At 45.9% G+C, this 20,248-nt stretch overlaps 1 protein-coding gene across 6 annotated transcripts in view; it reads right to left on the bottom strand.

The window, feature by feature from the left end:
• PUM1 (pumilio RNA binding family member 1) overlaps window positions 1–20,248 on the bottom strand; it is a 3,075,948-nt gene that overhangs the window by 694,673 nt on the left and 2,361,027 nt on the right. The window lies entirely within an intron of this gene.

The following is a 20,248-nucleotide window of genomic DNA, read 5'->3' as shown; positions in this document are numbered from 1 at the left end:
CCTTGCCACTGTCGTCCTCTGTAGGCACCTCCTCTAGATTGGTTTCTGCCTCTGGAACGTCTGTTCCTGCCCCTTTGAGATCTTGTGGAGTCAGGAAAGGACCAATTTTTGGCAGGCCAGTTCCTGCTAAACCTTGGGGGTTGTACCTGCAAGAAATCTTTAACCGTTTGGACAGATTTTGCCTTTTCTTCCATTTTCTTCATAACCTGCTGGGCAGGTGTACCAAACAAACTTGTCTTATCCATAGGAGCATCTAGCAACTTAGCTTTAACATGATCCGGTAAAGCTTGCTCTTTTAGCCATGCATGCCTTCTTATCACTGTGCCAGTCATGGCTGATCTAAATGAAGCCTCCAGTGCATCATAGCCACATTTTAAGGAATGGTTACTAACCTGTTGTATGTTATTTACCATTTCTAATACATATTTCTTATCAAGAGATTCATCAGTGGTTAGCTTTTTAGTTAATTGATCAAGCATAAACTCTTGGTATTGTATCATGTGAAACTGACAGTTTAAAGCTCTAGCTGAGAGAGAGTAGCTGAAGTGTAGACCTTTTTACCCCATCTGTCTAATGACCTTGCTTCCCTTTCAGAAGGAATAGGGTTTTTAGCTATGGTCGCTGCTACTGCCTTGGGACCCTGGGATATAGTTTCGGGGTCTGCAAGTGGGGCCTTGTAAAGGTGGTGATGAGTATCTGGCACCCTGTAAAATCTGTCTGGTTTGGCAGGGGCTGGGGGTAAAGAATCTGGAGAGGAGCAAACATCATTGAAAGCATCATCCACCACAGAGAGAACAGGAGGCATAGCTAAGGGCCTGTGCTGTGGAAGGTGCAGAAAGGTCCTAAGTCTTTTTCTGGAGTCTGAAAAATCCTGTTGCTGCCATTGGAACTGCTCTCGCATGGCATGTAAGGTTTCCCCAAAGGAGAATTCTTCTGGTGGGGAAGCAGCTGGAATGGAATCTTCAGCATCAGAATCTTCAAAATTGGAGAAAGGAGCCTCTGGCTGGTCAGTTATGTCTGATTCATCAGCAGAATCATCAGAGGACACTGGCTCAGGGGGCTCTGCCCTAGGTCTCTTCTCTGGGGCTGAGAGGCCCTGTCTGGGTGAGATTGAGATCCTCTGATTAATGAAATTAAATCTTCTGCCAAAGTAAGCATTTGAGAACTAGAAGAGGGCCTGGTAGTGGGGGGTTTAACAGGCACTGTTTTAGTAGTCTTGGCTGCTTTAGCCCTGGCGAAGGCCTTAATGGACATGGCTGCTGGAGGCCTAGCTGCACCACGTGCTGGGGTAGAGACATCCAAGGGAATGGTGTCTGATAAATCAGTGGCAACCACCGTAGTGGATAAAATTTCTGAGGCCGATTCAAGAGTGGTAGCAGGGGCCTCAGTTGTAGAGATAGATTCAGCTGTACTTTGAGCAGTTTTCTCGGTTTCGGCCAAAACCGAGGCACTCGCGGCTTGCTTAACCGTGGTTTCGGCCGAAACCGCGGACCGCGAGTGTCGGTCTTTATCTTTGCGTTTTTTGGCAGATTGGGAAGTCGGAGGATCCGACGGCATAATGTACGCAAAATCAGAACCGAAAAACTGTTCTGCAAACTCCGACCGACGCCTAAGCGTTCGTCGGTTGAAAGAAGCACAGGCCGAACAGGCTGCTACGTCGTGGGCTGGGCCTAAACAAGGCAGGCAATGAGAGTGGAAATCTTTATGAGGTATTTGTTTCCCACAGGTTAAACAATTATTAACTTTTTCTGACATCGGCCGAGGCAAGAAAGGTTCCCCAACGGGGTACTTAGCTTTAGAAGTCTTCGAAGTAGTATTCGGTAGAAGTAATCTCTGGATCCGACCGACCGGCACTTGCGAACAGCTTCTGCTTCGGGCGCCACGCGGCAAGAAAGACTGGGGAAAATGGCGTCGGCTGATGCCTTTATACCCGAAGACCAACAGAGATGACGTCGGGTGAAGTGCGACATCAGCCGAAGCCGGACCCGGACTTTGGAATCCGGCAGACTGAAGGGCTGCCTGACGACAGGACAACCCAGTTGTTATGACTGCAGATGCATCCATGAAGGACATCCCCAGGCCGCACCGACAGGGAAGGCTCCAAGGCCGATGTCGGGGCCGAGCTCACCAGCGCCGACGCTCTGAGAGGGAGAACGGGGTCGGACAATGGTCTGATGCCACTCGCCCCCTCGGAGCCGACGAGAGAGACCAGGTGCCCGGATCCGTCCAATGAAGGCATCAAGGAGGAGATCGGAGCGGAAGACGAAGGAGCCAAAGGGGGAGGTATCGGCTCTGATGCCACAACAGTCACGGCTCCGAGGAGCTCCGGCTCCGAACTCTGAGGGACAGTCGAAGGAGGAAAAATAGGTGGAGTCATAATAGCTACCGTCTGATGAGACGGGCTACAGATCATCTGGGCCAATGCCTGAGACTTTAACAGCCTACTTACCACTCTCTCAAGGTCGTGATCTGAAAGTCTGGACGACCGAGAAGATCGGCTCCGATGGCTCCGCTCAGAGAGCAGGGGAGATCTCGGAGGCAAATGGATGGACTTCAATGAAGGGGATCTTGACCTCTTCTTAGATATGGATGGAGCCAAAGGAGCCAAGGACACGTCGGCTCCAGCCGGAGCCGACAGTGAATGCATGGACTCAAAGGCATCGGCACCGTGTGGTGCAGAGACCGGAACCTGTGACTCAGAGGGATCGGCTCCAGCCAGAGCCGATCTAGGCACAGACAAAGAGCCAGCAGCCAAAGGCTTAGTACTTGGAGCCGACGGTTTTGCTGGTTTCGAAGGCCTCCCCGACGCAGACTTAGTCGGGGAGCCCTCGGGCTTTAACAAGACCCTCAGTATAAGTTTGCTCCTGCAGGACTCTTGGACTGAATGCATGAGACACAGTACAAGAGTCCTGCAGGTGCAGGGGTCCCAGGCAGTAAACACAAGTAGTGTGACCATCTGTCAGAGACATTTTCTGACAGCACGAGTCACACTTCTTAAAGCCTGAGACCTTAGTTTCCTTTGGTTCCTTCAACATAACAGTGTCGAGGGATCACAAAAGGAAGAGAAAACACACACACACAACACTCAAAAAACAATAAAAAACAATAAAAATATTAATTAGGATACTGACACACCCAAACACTCCATAGGATCCCTAATAAAAATTAGGAAAGGGGCAGGCTTAAGGCCTAACCTAAGAGTGGAGGGGGAGGGATATAAGGGATAAAAAGGGAAGGTATAAACAGGAATAGAATTAAGGTAGTCGCCAACTACTGAAAAACAACTGGGTGAAAATTTAACCAAAAAGGGTGACTGAACACTATATATTTAAAGACATACCAGGAGCCGGTAAAAATACGCACCTCGCAAGCGAAAGCAGCAAACGAGATCTGGGGAGTTATCGCCTAGCATCATGGGATATAGGGTTGCTTCGAGCCGGTAAAATAAGCTCTCGAGCTTTAGTAAGTGTCCGAGTCAGAGCCGAGGATCGGCTCTGAACCCATCTAGCAAGAATGAAGGCGAGATTGAGAACTTAACATCTGTTATTAACATAATACTATACTGGATTTCATCCATATACACCTCTAGCTGGAAACAACTACATGAAATACATACAACTTCCACTGAGGACTCAGAAACCCAGTTTAAGGAAACCTTTGGAATTAACAAAATATTTTGGATACTCGGTGAATATTGCTTATATAATAAGAAATTTAGCCACTTCTCACATGGTATAAACCAAATATTTTATATTTTCAAAAATATAATCAACAATTACAGTTTAAAGAACACCTTTTGCATTACATTTCCCATAGCTTATACACCAGATTGCCTAGATACCTTCAATATCAATAAGATGCGGAATCTTAAAGAGAATAATCTAAAGTTTTGGGACCAGTTTATAGACAATAAGAACATCCAACCAATGAACTTTCTCTTAGCCAGATATAATGTCTGTCAAGATAATTGGGCTCTGTATTCAATCTTTAAGACAGTTTGTTGAAAATAAAGTGAGTGTGTCAATAAATCTGGAAACTGATATTATACCAAGATTGATACAACTATTCATATGGTGTAGTTCGATGAATATTGAACATAAATTAAGCATATCACCTGTATATAAAATCCTAAAAGAAGATGATTACTTTTGACCAAGCTTTTTGGAATTACTCCATAAAGAATAATGGTGAACCTTTATCCAACAATAATAAGAAACAGTTATTAAATTCAATAAAAAACACTACATCATCTTTATATTGGAGACTATATACCTGGAGATTTATTCATAGGTTCATAGGTTAGTATTAGGCTAACTGCCCTTGCAAGCCACTGTAAGCCTAGCCAATTATCGCTTGTGAGACTCAAACCCTGCACCTTATGTTTGTAAGGCAAACACCTTAACCATTAGGCCACCCTCCCAACCCATATAAGCTTTTACACTGAACTGAAAAAATAAGCAAGATCTTTTGTTTACTGAGTTTATTTCAATAGCAAAATCTGTATGTAAAAAAAGAAATGCAAACTATTTATCAGAGATCATCAAATTTAACACACAAAAGACTAGCTTGCCAAAAATTGGAGAGATTGTTAGATAAATATCGATTACCTTTCTTGGATAAAATAAGAAGTTATGTACTCACCATAATGTTCCATGTGAGTTGTTCCATCTCGCCTTCATTCTTCACTGATGGGTTCGGAGCCGATCCATCGGCTCCGACACAGCCATTAGCAAAGCTCAAGGTTTACCAGTAGCTCGAGACCTAGTCCTTTATCCCATGATGCACTTCTGGAATTACCTCAGATCTTGTTTGTTGCGTGTACCATATCCCTGTAAGAGAACTACTCTCCCAAGAGGGGAAGAAGGACTGAATAACCAAGATGAAACCAGCCTCTAGGTCAACTATCAGCCAGGTGGGGGATGGAGGGAGGGACGTAAGAATGAAGGCGAGATGGAACGTTATGGTGAGTACAAAACTTCTTAATATGAAGATGTTCAATCTCTCCGTTCATTCTTCACTGATGGGTAGCGTCCCTAGCACCCTCAATCTCGGGTGGCTCATGGGAGAACATTTTTCAGGACCGTAGACCCAAAGGAAGCCCTGTCCCTGGAGGCCTTATCAACTTTATAATAAGTGATAAAGGTATGAGGTTTAGACCAAGTGGCTGCAGCACAAATGTTATCAAGGGGCAATTTGGCTTGGAATGCAGAAGTAGAAACTCCTCTGGTAGAATTAGCTTTAATCTTGTGTAGTAAGGGCATATTAGCAGCTGAATAAATAAAGGTGATACAATCAGATAGCCATTTAGAAAGTGTTGTATTAGCCACTGGTCTACCTTTTCTGGCTTCAGAGAAAGACACAAAGAGCTGGTCTGATTTTTAAACATCTTTTATTCTATCCAAATAATATCTGAGCTGTCCGTGAACATCAAGTTTGTGCAGCATATACTCTAGTTTGTTGGAATGGTTAGGGAAGAAGACTCACAACTCAATGACTTGGTTGATATCAGATTCCGAACAAACTCTGGGCAAAAAAGAGGTGTTTGTCCTAAGAGATACTCTATCAGCATGAAAAATAAAATAAGGAGGGCTGATAGATAAGGCCTGAAGTTCTGACACTCTACAGGCAGAAGTAATAGCCACCAGAAATATGGTTTTCCATGATAAAAATTTGAGATCACAAGATGATGCTGGTTCAAATGGGGGAAGAATTATACAAGACAGCATAAAGTTTAGATTTCAAGGAGAATAAGGAGTTTTTACTGGAGGCCTCATGCAAAAGGTTCCTTTGAGAAAGGCCATGGACAACTTGTGGGACATTATGTTCAGCCTGTCCACTCAGAGATGAAAATTCAATATAGCAGCCAACTGGACCCAAACTGTAGCAGCTGCAGCTCCTTTATTAAAAATCATAGCCAAGAATTCTAAAATGGATGACAAAGGGGCTTGATAAGGAACAATGTTCTGCTTAGAAGCCCATATGGAAAATCTCTTCCACTTACTAAGATATAATCTTCTGGTGGACGGCTTATGGGATGACAAGAGGTTCTGCCTTGTCTCATCAGAAAGATCAGGAAGCCTGGCTATGAGGGGAACTGGAGCAGCCAAGCTGTGAGCTTCAGTGACTGCAATGAAGGCTGGAGGTCCCCCGACGGATGTGTCAGAAGATCTGGAACTGGGTCCAGAATCCGTGGATCCTCCAATAGATGATGAAGAAATGGGAAGCAAAACTGCCGAGGCCAATGAGGGGCTATAATAATGATGGTCCTTCCCAGCGACACTGCGTTCTGTAGAAGTCTGGGTATTAAAGGGATTGGTGGAAATGCATAGAGGAGACCCGGAGGCCAATCTCGGGGGCTCTCCCGGAGGGGGACTCAGGGCAAAGTAGCTTCTGCACTTCGTGTTGAGGTGAATGGCAAACAGATCGCAGCAAGGCTGGCCCTATTTGCGGAAAATCCTGTCCGCAATCTCTTGCTTGAGGGACCACTTGTGAGGCAACAAGATTGCCCTGCTCAGTTTGTCTGCTATCATGTTGGATCTCCCCAGGATGTGTGTTGCCAACAGAAAGCGCTGGGAGGAGACAGCCCACTTCTGGGCTTCTCGGCAAAGGGGGGTAAGACTTGGTCCCACCTTGCTTATTCAAGTACCAGACTACTGACATATTGACTGTCTGAATCGCAATCGTCCCTACAGGAAGAGAGTCCTGGAAGTAGTACTGCTCTCATCTCCAGGACATTGATAAGCAGATGTGACTCTTGATCCGTCCAAGTGCCTTGGGCAGTCTTTCCCTGAAAATGCCCCCCCCCCCCCCACACCCTATCAGGGAAGCGTCCGTGGTCACAGTGGCTACTGGAGGGGGGTAGTACAAAAGAGCATCCTATGGTTACATGGAGAGATGCCAAGATCTCTCTCTCAAGAGTTCGTAACTAAAATCATGTGAGTCATTGGAAGTTCCTGATAAGACCATTGCGTGAACAGCAGCCATTGAAGAATTCGCATATGCATCCTTGCTAATGGTACGGCCAAGATCGCTGCAGCCATCAAACCCAATACTTTTAAAACTTCTATGGCTGGTGCTCTGTCCTTCGATACCAATTAGCTGACCTGCTGGGGAAGAAGAAAGACTCTCTCAACTGGTAGTCGTAGAGTGGTGGTTGAAGTGTCTAACTCTGCCCCTATAAAGACGATATGCTGCGATGGCAATAAGGCAGACTTTTCTGAGTTGATTGCAATGCCTAAGTGATTACAGAGCGTCAGAGTGTATTCTCTTGCCTGAATCAGTTGATGCCTGGTGGTGGAGGTAAGAAGCCAATTGTCGAGATATGGAAACACCTGGAATCCTAGACACCTCAGGTAAGCCGTGACCACTGCCATGCATTTGAACACTCTGGGGGCTGTAGTGAGACCAAAGGGCAGGGCCCGAAACTGATAATGATTAGCTCCCAGACGGAAACACAGATGATCTCTGGATGGCCTGGCCATTTTTATGTGGTAGTACTCATCCTTGAGATCTATAAACCACATCCAATGGTCTCTTCCTAAGAAGGGAAGTATAGACTGTAGCGTGACCATCCAGAAAGTACAGTTGTGTACACTTAACACAAATGTAGATGTTAGAGTGTATTCATTGTTGCAGTCATTACATTTGGGTTATCTGCTTGCAGTAGCCCTCAGTCGGACTGATTAACAAAGCCTTGGGTCCTGCGTTAGTTGCTGCCCCTTCTTCCATGACGTCAGGTTGTCAGGGGTATAAAACATGCAGCCGACGCCATTACATCAGTTTTTCTTGCCCCAGACGTCAGGTGCCTCCTTAATGGTAAGCAATTAAATCTATAATACAAGGATAAACCTCCAACAAAAAAGCAAATACACCAAAAAGCTTTTTGAGTATAGTAAGTAAGAGCAGAGGTAGAGCCTAAAGAAGAAAGGGGGCTGCAGGGGAGGGTAACCAGGACTGCAACAGTGAATACACTCAAACATCTACATTTATGGCAAGTGTAAACAACTGTACTATGTTCTTTGTGTTTCACTGTTGCAGTCATTACATTTGGGTAGATTCACAAAGCTAAGGTTGGGAGGAGGAATTTAAATAGAATTAACAAAAAGAAATGAAAAACAAAAAAAATCTTGCTTTTTTCCCCACTTTCTGAAAGTTAAGAAAGTTCAGTTACAGATTTGCTGTTCTGAACTGTTTGGAAGTTTCTAGAAGGCCAGTGCTTGCTTGGGCTAAAGGGAAGTCTCTGTGTTCACCAGTGGGAGTGGTTAACACTGAACAGCCTGCCTGTCCCTGGAGGAGTGGTTACTACCTAGAAGCTGTAGTTTTATTGGCCATTTTGGGTCAATTCTAAACTCCTTGATCTCGCTCTCTTAAAACCTACAACTCTCTTTTTGCGTGTTTTTGCGCACTGAGCAGCGTCAGGTAGCGCCGCCTAAATAGGTTTAAACTATTCCAGGCTCCACAAAGTCTGCTCTTCACTTTTTCCCTTAGAACTGTTCAAACTCTCAAAGTAATCACTCTATTCTCTTTCTAAAGCCCTGCACTTGCTCAGCTCTTATAAGAAAACACTAACTAACTAAAGCACTACACCCCTCCTTGACTTCTCATAAGTATTAGACTCCCGATTGGTCCTTCCTGATCAAGTGAAAAATCAGTTTCCTTCCCTAATCTGATCAGTAAAAAAAAAACAGTTCCCTATACTAATCTGGTATGTCCAAGGGTCAGTTTCAAGGTTACTCTCCAGTCCAGCTGGTGAATCTGGGAATTTTGAGGCAATGTTACAATTGCCTTATGTACACAGACAACCCTCTTCTCCTTCCAAAAAACTCTAATACATGTGAGAGATGCAGTTACACAGCCAAACTGGAGGCAGAGCTCTCTCAACCCAAGACTGGCACAGTCAGTCAGGAGGAAAAGGTAACCACCCACACCACAAATCCAGTCTCACACAGACCTATTGCATCTGCATACCCAACACATAAACAACAAAAACATACTTGGAGGATCTAAATAAAAATCTGCCTAAACAGCAAAGACCGCCTAAGCAGATATCCAAGCAACAGCCACCCCTCAACAATACCCACAAATCCCACATCTCACAAAATCAGTGTGCCTCACAGTCACAGCCCATAAGGCCAAACAACACACCAAATACACTTGTTATAGGGGACTCTATTGTCCGGCACACTGACGTCCCACTCACCAGACTGACCAAGGAGAAGGTCACTGTAAGCTGCCTGTCGGGTGCCAGGATCCGCCACATAATGCAAACACTCAGGTCACTCCAAAGCAAGTACAAGTATGACTCCGTCATTGTCCATGCTGGTGTGAATGACCTGAGACGTACCTCCCTGGACTACATGAAAAGAGACATAGAGGAGCTCTCTGACCATGTAGCCCAGGCTGGTATGTCCCTGACCTTGAGTAGCATCTTGCCCTCACCAAGAATGATGCCACAGTATAAAGACAAAATGATCAGTTTCAACAACTGGCTAAAGTATTGGTGTCATTCAAAGGGGATCCAGTGTCTGTCAGCCTGGGATGACATGCTCGACAAGCCACGTTGCTTCGCTAGGGACGGCTTGCACCTGTCACCCTTAGGCTTTCTTATACTGGCCAAGGCTCTTGCCACCCCATAGTGCCTTTTTAGGCAAGGCTCAAAGGACAAACCCACCTCCATAGACAACCCAAAGATAAAAAACTAAAGGTAATGCTACTCAATGCCAGAAGTCTAAACCTCAAGATGCACGCACTCGAGACTCTCCTCAGTATGGAGAAAATCGATGTCTGTGCAGTAACAGAAACCTGGTTCAAGGCTCCTGAGAGCACCCCAGCACTACCAGGTTATAACTCATACCATGCGTTTCGGCCCCAAAACTCAGACCGAAGCACAAAAGGAGGGGGAGTATCTATATTCATCAAAGATACCTACACCTCCAGGTTAGTGGCACTGCACGAAGCATAGGAAACCATCCATGTGCAACTAACAGCGGGCAAAACTGCCTTTCAGTTTGTAGCCTGCTACAGAACACCCTCCCTATTACAGGAACCCCACTTGGCATTCCTGAGAACTCTGGAGAATTTGAAGGTCTCTCCAAACACTATGTTATTGGGTGACTTTAACTACCCAAACATTGACTGGGAAAACTACTCAAGCCCAAACACCCTCACCCAATGGTTCCTTGAATTTATAAACTCTAACGCAATGGAACAACTGGTCACCACTCCCACAAGAGGGAACAACATATTGGACCTGGTCATCACCAACATGGGGAATCTATGTTCCACACCAGAGGTAAACCCCTCATTGGTAAGATCAGACCATAAACAAATTTCACTGGACATCCATATCCCGTCCCCACCCCCAGCCACGGAAATCACTGTAAAGAATTTCTCCAAAGCCAACTTTGCACTTCTCAAGACTGAGGTGGAATCCTTCAAAGCCCCTGGGCCAGAGGACAATACAGCCCAATCCGCAGAATCCTTTACAAATGCATTTTATGAGCACCTGCAGGAATGCATGGATCGTGCTATCCCAAACAAAACCAAGACTCACTCCTCCAAAAACAGGATACCGGTCTGGTGGGCCCCGGCCATAAATAAGCTATACAACAGAAGGAGGAAGCTACTACATGACAGAGCAAAATCCCAAAAAGGGAAGGCATCTCTGATCAGTATTAGCAAGAAACTTCGATCCCTCATAAAATCATCAAAGGCCAGTTTCGAAAGAAAAATTGCCCTAGACACTAAAGATAATCACAAGGCCTTCTTTATTTAAGTCAGAAACATGGGCGGAAACTCCCAGATATGCTCTGAATTGTTGCATAACGATACAAAATATACCAAACCTACAGACATAGCCAACATCCTGGCAGGCAGATTCAGTGCAAACCCCCCCCCCCTTCCCCCACAAAGGAGCAAACGCCTATCCCAACTGAATGTAACCTCCCTGACATCACAGATGCACAGGTGAAAGCTGCCCTCTCCAAAGCAAAAAACACAGCATCTATGGGACCGGACGGTGTCCCAGGCTGTGTCTTACACGAGCGCCAAGAAGAACTGAACCCTCACATTAAGTCACTGTTCAAACTTAGCCTTACTATAGGATATGTACCCAAAGAATGGCGTACAGCTACAGTGGTCCCACTCCACAAAGGTGGTGCCACAAAGGACCCCGGAAACTATCGCCCCATAAGCCTGAGTAGTCTGGTCTGTAAAGCTATGGAGCATATTATCATGGAACTCATAAACAAAGACATTGGGAGCCTCCAGACACTGGACCCTACCCAATTCGGCTTTGTTAAGGGCAGATCTTGCCTCTTAAACCTAGATGATTTCTTTGAAACAGTTACCAAAGCCATAGATGAGGGAAAGGTAGTCCACACAGCCTACCTGGACCTCGCAAAAGCCTTTGACAAAATACCCCACTTGGGCATCATAAATAAGCTTACCAGCTTAAATATCAACCCCTATATCACAAGATGGGTTGCAAACTGGCTCAGAGATAGAACCCACATGGTCAGAATCGCAGGTGCCATGTCCGAATCCAAACGAGTTACAAGTGGCGTCCCACAGGGCTCAGTTCTGGGACCTCTCTTGTTCGGTATATACTTCTCTGAGGTTCAGGCTAACACGGGGGGATTATGGCTGACAAAGTTCGCAGATGACTGCAAACTGGGGGCCATAATCGAATCTCCAGCTGACACAAGCATCCTCCAAAAGGGTCTCACAGAGACGGATGCTTGGTGCCAGAGCCATGGCCTCAAGCTAAATGCTAAAAAGTGCATAGTCATCCCCTTTGGGAAAAACAAGGTGTCCACAAATTACCACATAGGTGGTAATCCATTAAGTACGGAAGAAGTAATTAGAGATTTGGGGACCAACGTAGATAGTAATCTCTCCTTTGATAATCACGTTGCCAAAGTGGTTAGAAAGACCTTCTATATAGCCCACCGCATCACGAAAAGGTTCGTATCTAGATCAAGAGAGGTCATTGTGCCCCTCTACTCATCACTCATCAGGCCCATAATTGAATACAATGCCCCTTTTGGGATGTACCTTACCCGACACCTGCAGCAACTGGAGAGACCCCAAAAGTACCTCACCAAGAGGTCCATGGGCTACAAACAGATGTCCTATGCATCTCGACTAAAGAAACTCCAGCTCTACTCAGTTGCTTACTGCCTACTCAGAGGCGATCTATGCCTGACATACAAAGCCATGTCAAACCCAGAATTAATGGGCATGCTCCACCTCAAAAAATCCAAGTCCCTTAGAGCTACATGCTCCAGGGACCTAAACCTCAGCACAAAAATACATAGGACATGCTGGAGGGACAGATTAATTTCGCAGAGGCTCCCCTCACTCTGGAATAGAATCCCAATTCATGTTAGACATAGCCCCTCGCTGACCCTCTTCAAGCAAAATTTGGACGCGTGGATGGGAAATCGCAAATTCACCCCTGGGATCTCTCTTGTGTCCCTGCTAGACAGAGGCACAGTAAACTAATCTTAAAAGGGTACCTTCTGTGACCTACTTTACAGAGGTACAGTAGGCTAATCTAATAGGGAGGCGGAAGCCAAATACACTCTGGCTAGGCTTATAAATGCCCTAGGGCAGATAGCCTAGTATCTACCTATGAACCTATTAGGACCAGCTATAAGCCCCTGCAAGACTGCAGTGGCAAAACCAGCTCTGGATTTAGAGAAAATTGGCAAATGATAATGCTTGGTGAAAGTAAGTACAGAACTCCAGGTAGCAGCTTTTCCCTTGTAGGAACGCTCCTGAGAAAGGCTGTAGAAGTAGAAGCAGCCCTAGTTGAATGGGGTCTGATGCCCTGTGGGATAGGTTTTCCACAGTGCTTATAGCAGAAATGAATGCAGTGGCCTACCCATTTTGAAATGGTTTGCTTTGAAATAGCTTTCCCCTCTGTCCCTGCAGCAAATGCCACCAGCAGTTGTTCAGATTTCCTTTGAGGTTTACTCCTGTCCAACTAGAATCTAAGTTGTCTGTGCACATCTAAGGAGTGCAGTATCCATTCCCCTTTGTTCTGTGGGTTAGGAAAGGTAAATGAATGGACTGATTAAGAGCCACACTGGATACCACCTTGGGCACGAAGGAGGGATTGGTTTGAGGGACACCCTGTCCGCATGAAAGATTATGAAAGGCTTCACTGCCATAAGGGCCTGTAACTCTGATACCCTTCTTGCAGAAGTGATTGCTAAAAGGAAAGCTGTTTTCCAGGAAAGGAATTTTAAATCTGCAGTAGCAGCTGGCTCGAAAGGAGGAAGAGTGAGTTTCTCCAAGACAAAGTTAAGGTCCCAGGCTGGAGTTGGAGCTCTCCTCAGTGGCCTTAAATTTTTAGTCCCTCTGACTAACTGCTTGAGCAGTGAGTGAGAGAAGAGGGGAGGCTCTGTGCTATAAGGAGCTGAAATGGCTGAGGCATCAATTCTGATGGAGGAAAAGGACAAGCCCTTATGAAGCATCTCGTCAATTATTGTAGAATCTGAGGTAAATTGAGCACTGCTGCATTCATCCCTGGAGATGGGTTCCAGGTACAAAATCTTTTCCATTTTGCAGCATAAGATTTTCTAGTACTAGGCCTCCTAGCCTCTAAAATGATATCCACCACTGATTTACTGAGAGGTGGTAAAGGAGAGCTTAGGTAATTAGCCAGGCTGCTAGGTTCAGGGTTTGCAGCTAAGGGTGCAGAATCTGGTTCTCCTGCTGAGACAACAGGGAAGGAGTCTGAGGCAGGTGCCATGGGGCCAAGCATGACACACTGTGCAGGAGGGGGTACCATTGCTGGCGTGGTCAGTCCGGTGCAATTAAAATTGTCCTTGGCTTGTCCTGTTTGACCGTTAGTACTATCTTGGAGAGCAGAGGCAGAGGAGGAAAGGCATAAACTGATACGTTTTTCCAGCTGAAGGATAAAGCATCCACTTTCCAAGCTAGTTTGTGGGGAATCCTTGTGCAAAATTTGTCCAATTGATGGTTCTGGGGAGGCAAACAGGTCTATATCTGGGCTCCCCCATTTGCTTGTCAACATGTTGAAAATCCTTGGTTCCAGTTTCCACTCGTGTGGGTCATGAGGATTCTGCTTAGTCCATCTGCCAGTGTATTTAGTTTTCCTGGCAGGAATTGAGCTTCTAGATTCACTTGGTAGCTCAAGGCTGTGTTCCACAATGCCATGGCTAGTCTGCAGAGGGGGTAAGAGTGTGTACCCCCCTGCTATGTACCACATGACCGTGGTGTTGTCCGTCTTTACCATTAGTTGTCCTGGAAGAATGCAGTTCTTGAAGGCTGTCAGAGCATTCTGTACAGCTAACATTTCCTTTTGATTTATGTGTAGTTGCATTTGACTTTGGTTCCAATTGCCCTGAATGCACTTGCCTGCCAGGTGAGCCCCCCCATGCATAGTCTGATGCGTCTGTTAAAGTTTGGGCGGCAGGGGGTAGTGTGAATGGTAGTCCCTTGTTTTGGTGGCAGGTCTCTGCCCACCAGAGGAACTCTAGGCGTAGGCAAGGTATGACAGGAATCATAGCTTCTAGATCCTGTGAATGTTGACATCATAGGCTTTTGAGAAACCACTGAAGTTTCCTCATATGCAGCCTTGCATATGGACATAGAAGATTGCAGGAGGCCATGAACCCAAAGGCTTGCAATATTTGCCTTGCAGATTAACTGGGTTTTTGTGGTCACTTGTTTGAAGTAGGTTGTCAAATGAGTCCGTTTCTCTGGCGTGAGGAAAGCCATCTGGGAAGTTGTATTCAAGCTTACTCCCAGGAATATAATTTGTTGACAGGGTACCAGGTGTGATTTCTTTTCGTTTATGGTGTACCCCAGACAAGTCAGTACCCTTTGAACAAAGGCCAGATGATTTAAAAGTATGTCCTGGCTTTCTGTCTGAATTAGACAATTGTCCAGGTATGGATATATTTGAATATTTCTTTGCCTGCAGAATGCAATGACTGGAGCTAGGCACTTTGTGAATACCCTGGGTGCAGTAGATAAGCCAAAGGGCAGTACAGAGAACTGATCGTGCATATAGCCTGTTTTGAAGCGTAGATATCTTCTGCAAGACTCCCTGATAGAGATGTGCAGGTATGCTTCTTTTAAGGATAGTGTTGCCAACCATGCATCTTTGCCTAGCATAGGAAGCAGCTGGTGAAGAATCAGCATCTTGAATTTTGGAATCACCAGAAAGGTATTTAGAGTAGAAAGGTCCAGGATAGGACGCCATGTATTTCCTTTTCTGGGTACCAGAAAAAGTCTCTAATAGAAACCTTGAACCTTTTCCTCTTCTGGTACCAACTGAATAGCCCCCATGCTTAAGAGAGACAGTACTTGATTTTGGGCCTCTGCCCACTGATTTGTGGGTAGATCTGGTCACCCGCTTGGTGCTGGTAAGGTGTGGAAGTGAAATCTGTATCCTTGGGACACTATATTTAAAACCCATTTGTCCTGGGTAATGAGTTCCCAAGTTCTTGGCCTGCAGACCAATCTTTATCTTTGTGTTTTTTCGAAATCCCGGTAGTCGGATGGCTAACCGATGACATTTCTGGATAATTAAAAAGAGAACCGAAATATTTAGTGGCAAAAATATACCGATGACGGATAGTATGCTGATTAAATAAAGTACAAAAACGACAGCAAGGAACGTCGTGGTTAGGGCCTAGGCAAGGAATACAGTACGAATGAAAATCTTTATGAGGTATTTGCTTTCCACAAGTAATGCAATTATTAACTTTTACTGACATCGGAAGGAGCAAGAAAAAGTTTCCCCAACGGGCTACTTAGCTTTAGTTGAAGACTTCAGTTCTGAAACTCGAAAACGAAAATTTCAGGAGTCAGTCGACCGGCACTTGTGAACTGCTTCTGCTTTGGGCACCGCACGGCAAGAAAGACTGATGTAATGATGTCGGCTGCATGTTTTATACCCCTGATGACCTGACGTCATGGAAGAAGGGACAGCAACAGACGCAGGAACCAATACTTTGTTAATCAGGCCGACTGAGGGCTACTGCAAGCAGATAACCCAAATGTAATGACTGCAACAGTGAAACACGAAGAACATCTTCTCTTTCTTGACAAATTGGTTGAGTCTGCTGAGGACCAAACTAGGTCTCCAGTCCCCTGTTTTCTTTGGAACCAATAAGAATCTTGAGTAAGTTCTGGATCCTATCTGGTCTGCTGGGACTGGCTGGATGACTCTCTTTTTCTAGCAACATGCAGACCTCTATAGTTGCTTGTTCCCTGTAACTGGGTGGAACGTCTGGGATTCTCCTTGGGGGTATGAATAGAGTGGAGAATGGTATGAAATACCCTCTGGAAATAATACTTTGTATCTAGCTGTCATTTGTTATATCTCGCCAGGCATCTGGGTACAAGGACAAGCGACCCCTGACTGCCTCCAGAGCATGACAGTTGGGCCTTCCTTCAGGAGTGCTTATACAGCTGACCCGAGAAGTGATCTCTGTCACCCTGATGCTGTGGACCCCCTATGCCGCGAGGGCAGCATCTTCCATTATTACCCCCTCCTCTGCCCCTAGAGGGGGGTTCACCACGTGTGTCCTGAAAGGCTCCTTGGGCTTTTCGGAACCACATCTTCCCACCCCTCTGGCCTTTGGGATAAGGCCACGTAGGGGTGGAAAATGGACGCTGACGGCAGACACAGTCTTTCCGTCCTGCTCACACCTGGTGAGAGTTTCCTTCACTTTGGGCCCAAAAAGAGATGAGCCATCAAAAGGGGTGTTGACAAATGAAGTCTTAAAGGGCTCCGCGAAGGAACACAAGCGCATTCAGGAATGTCTTCTCAGAGCAACTCCTGCACCCGCTGCCCTACTTGTGCCATCAGCTGCATATATGAGCTGCATGGACGAGTTAACAATGGAATTTAGGGTAGCAAGCTGGGCGGCAACTTTGTCGGAAGCCCCTGGAGCTACAGCACCCTGAAGAGTATCTCCCAACTCCTTAAGGAGTTCTCTTTGCAGTCTGGTGAAATGGGTCAAATAGTTCAAGGATCGGAGTGCAAAAGTCACTGAACTAAACATGCGTTTCCCGTATCAATCCATGATCCTAGACTCCCTGTTAGGAGGATGGATTGACGAGGAAGTCTCAGACATTTCCTTCTTGGTGGCCGCCGCCGCCACCACCATGGCATCAACAGGGACTACCTTGATCAAGAAGGCTTTATCCACAGGGGCAGAAATAAACTTGTTAGGCCTCCAAGGGACAGGTTCCATGGACTCCGGTGACTCACACGCCCTCCGAGAGACCAGCTGCATGAGGTCATCGAAGGGCAGAGACACCCAAGAGGTGGAAGGTTGAGACTCGAAAGCCTTCAGGAGAACTGGCAGTCCAGAAGCCCGATTGAGGACAAGTCAATCACCCCTCTGCCTAAGGATCTCAAGTATCTCCCAAAGGAGATATCTTCAGAGGGGGATCGTGGGGACCCTTCTGACTCATCCAAATCAGTGTTAGATGTCAAGGACTCCTTTGGGGAGTCCAAGTGTCTCCTCTTACACAATCTCCTCCTGGGAACCTCCTCAGTGGGAGCCTCTTGGGAGGTCTCGGAAGAGCAAGGGGCTACTTAAGGCTCAGGGTCTCTAGGCTGGGCCTGGATGATGGAGGCAGAAGCGGACACAGGTGCTTTGGGGGAAGAAGAGGCCAGACCTGGTGTCGAGGATGTCTTTGGGGACAACGCTCTCCCCAATGGCTTCGAAAGCATCACGGCTCCGAGGCCGTGGGCTCCAAGTCGGAGGTAGGAGCCAAGCTCATCCGAGCCGAGGCCCCGAGAGGAAGTGTCGGCACAGACAAGTCGGTGCGACTATCCTTCCCGGATCCGACAGGAGAGTGTTGGCCCCTAGAGTCCCCGGTCGGCGCCGAGGACATCAGAGTAGATGGAACCGATGACACCGGAGCAGGTCTCTGCTCCAAAGGCTCCACGATCAGCAGGTCAGCCCTCTCTGGCTCCGAAGATCCGTATGGCTCGGAGGAGCTGTGAAATACATGGTGGTCCTTGGTTCTGACGCTTGGGTCGGAGCCAACAACAATTTAGCAAGGCCTGGTGCCCGTAAGTCCTTCTGCACCAATCAAGTCCATATCCAAATCCGAGAGGCTGACAGAAGACCTAGAGGAGTTCACCGATGGTGCAGATTGGAGGAGTGGAGATACAGGTCACTCGGAGACTGGCTCCAGAACTGTGGGCCGGCTCCGAAATGAAGAGACACTCGGCTCCGAGAGCTGTGGAGCCGAAGTCCCGGGATCCTTCCCTTTCTTAGACATTTTCGATTCTTTAGATGCTTTGGAATCTGCAGAGGATTTAGAGGACTTGCTGGCCCCATCATGGTCACTCAAAGCTTCAGCAAAAGGATGCTTCAGCAAACCCCTATCCACAAGCTTCCTTTTCCTCTCCAAAAGAACCCTTGCAGAAAAGGAATGGCAAATGCTGCAGGACTCCTGCAAGTGCAGCGAAACTAGACAATAAATGCACTGAACGTGCCCATCAGTGAGAGACATCTTTTGCCCACAGTCTGGACAATTTTTGAATCCAGACTTGAGGTGTGTGTCTTTTTCCTGAGACATATTAGAAAAAAACTTTAGGCTTAATTCTAAACAAAACCCACACAAGCCTAAAAGTAATATAACCAACTAGGCTCAAGTAAACTCGCCTAAGATATAAAATGCACTCTAAACTATGGCCCGGAGAAAAACAGGGCTAAACTATGTAAATATCTATCTGTAACTACATACTAAACATACACACTATTAATGCAATTAACTATAGAGAAAACAGACACACACTAAGTAATAGTAGAACAACGCACTCTCTAAATAACTAGGCCCAACACGAGGCCACTACAACTATAGGCAGGAGCGGCTTTAGGTCAACTGGTGCCCTAGGCAAAAAGGCACCACGGCACCCCCCACCACACAACCCAGTGCCCCCATCCTGGTCTACCTACACCAAATAACTACTGGAAAAGTACCCCTATTAAAGCGGCGCCCTAGGCGGCCGCCTAGGTGGCCTATGCATAAGGCCGGCTATGAGTAAATGGTAAAAGCACCAAGGGAAAGTTGAAGAAGAAAGGGCTACAGTAGCTATATAAATGCTAAGTAAATATTAGAAGAAAAGGTATGAAAAAACTCGCGAAAAGCGATTTTCTCAAAAAAGGCTCGAGCGAACTGGAACCACTGAGATCTGTGCCGCAGCAAACTAGATCTGGGGTAATTCCAGCAGTGCATCATGGGATAAGGGGCTAGGTCTCGAGCTACTGGTAAACCTTGAGCTTTGCTAATGGCCGTGTCGGAGCCGATGGATTGGCTCCGAACCCATCAGTGAAGAACGAACAGCAAGATTGAACAATTTCACAATAAATGTTTATCATGGATGTTTGTATACAGCAGGGGTCTGCAACCTTCACTATCAAAAGAGCCATTTTTAGCCCCTCTCTCATCAAATAAAATTCATCAGGAGCCACAAAACTTATTTGACCCCTAAAATAAAGACAACACAGAGTATCAAGTTTTATATATATCATTATTACACTAAATATAAAAGAACTAAGTTTACAAGAGCAGTATTTAAAATCCGTCCCTATTTTAGTTCCTTTGTTGGGATTGCTCAACTGCTCTCAGTGTGTGGTGTGTGTGTGTGTGTGTGTGTGTGTGTGTGTGTGTGTGTGTGTGTGTGTGTGTGATATCTCTCAACCTCTTAGAGCAAGAAATCTGGACAAAGCCATAAATAATGGGGCACAAAAGCCCAAAAATAGGGACAATTTTTAAATATTGCTCTTACAAGCTTAGAAAGTTGATAGAATAACATATTTTGCATTAGCATGAATTTTCTGAAGGGTATGAAGTCTGAAACTCAGAGGTCTATTTTTTTCTGACTTCAGCCCTCAATGAATTGCCAGAACACCACAGTTTTATAAGAAACAGACCAAAAATATGACACAAAAGTCAGGACATTCTGCGAAAATCTGCACAGTTGAGAGGTAACTGTGTGTGTGTGTGTTGTGCTGTAGAGTGGCCATTATTTTTCAAAGCTACAGGGAGCCACTGCAGAGGGGTGGAAGAGCCACATGCGGCTCCACAGCCACAGGTTGCAGACCCCTGGTATATAGTGTAAATAGTTACGTTTTATATTGTTTATTTTTAATACTCTATGTCCATGTTTATTAACAAAATTTAATAAAAATGTTTTTGGAAAAAACAAAAAGAATGTAGTAGAACAAACATACATAAGTTT

The sequence above is a fragment of the Protopterus annectens genome, chromosome 1.part1 (genome assembly GCF_019279795.1).
Source record: "Protopterus annectens isolate FY-2018-M chromosome 1.part1, PAN1.0, whole genome shotgun sequence".
NCBI lineage: Eukaryota > Metazoa > Chordata > Ceratodontiformes > Protopteridae > Protopterus > Protopterus annectens.
This window is presented reverse-complemented; position numbering and strand designations above follow the sequence as displayed.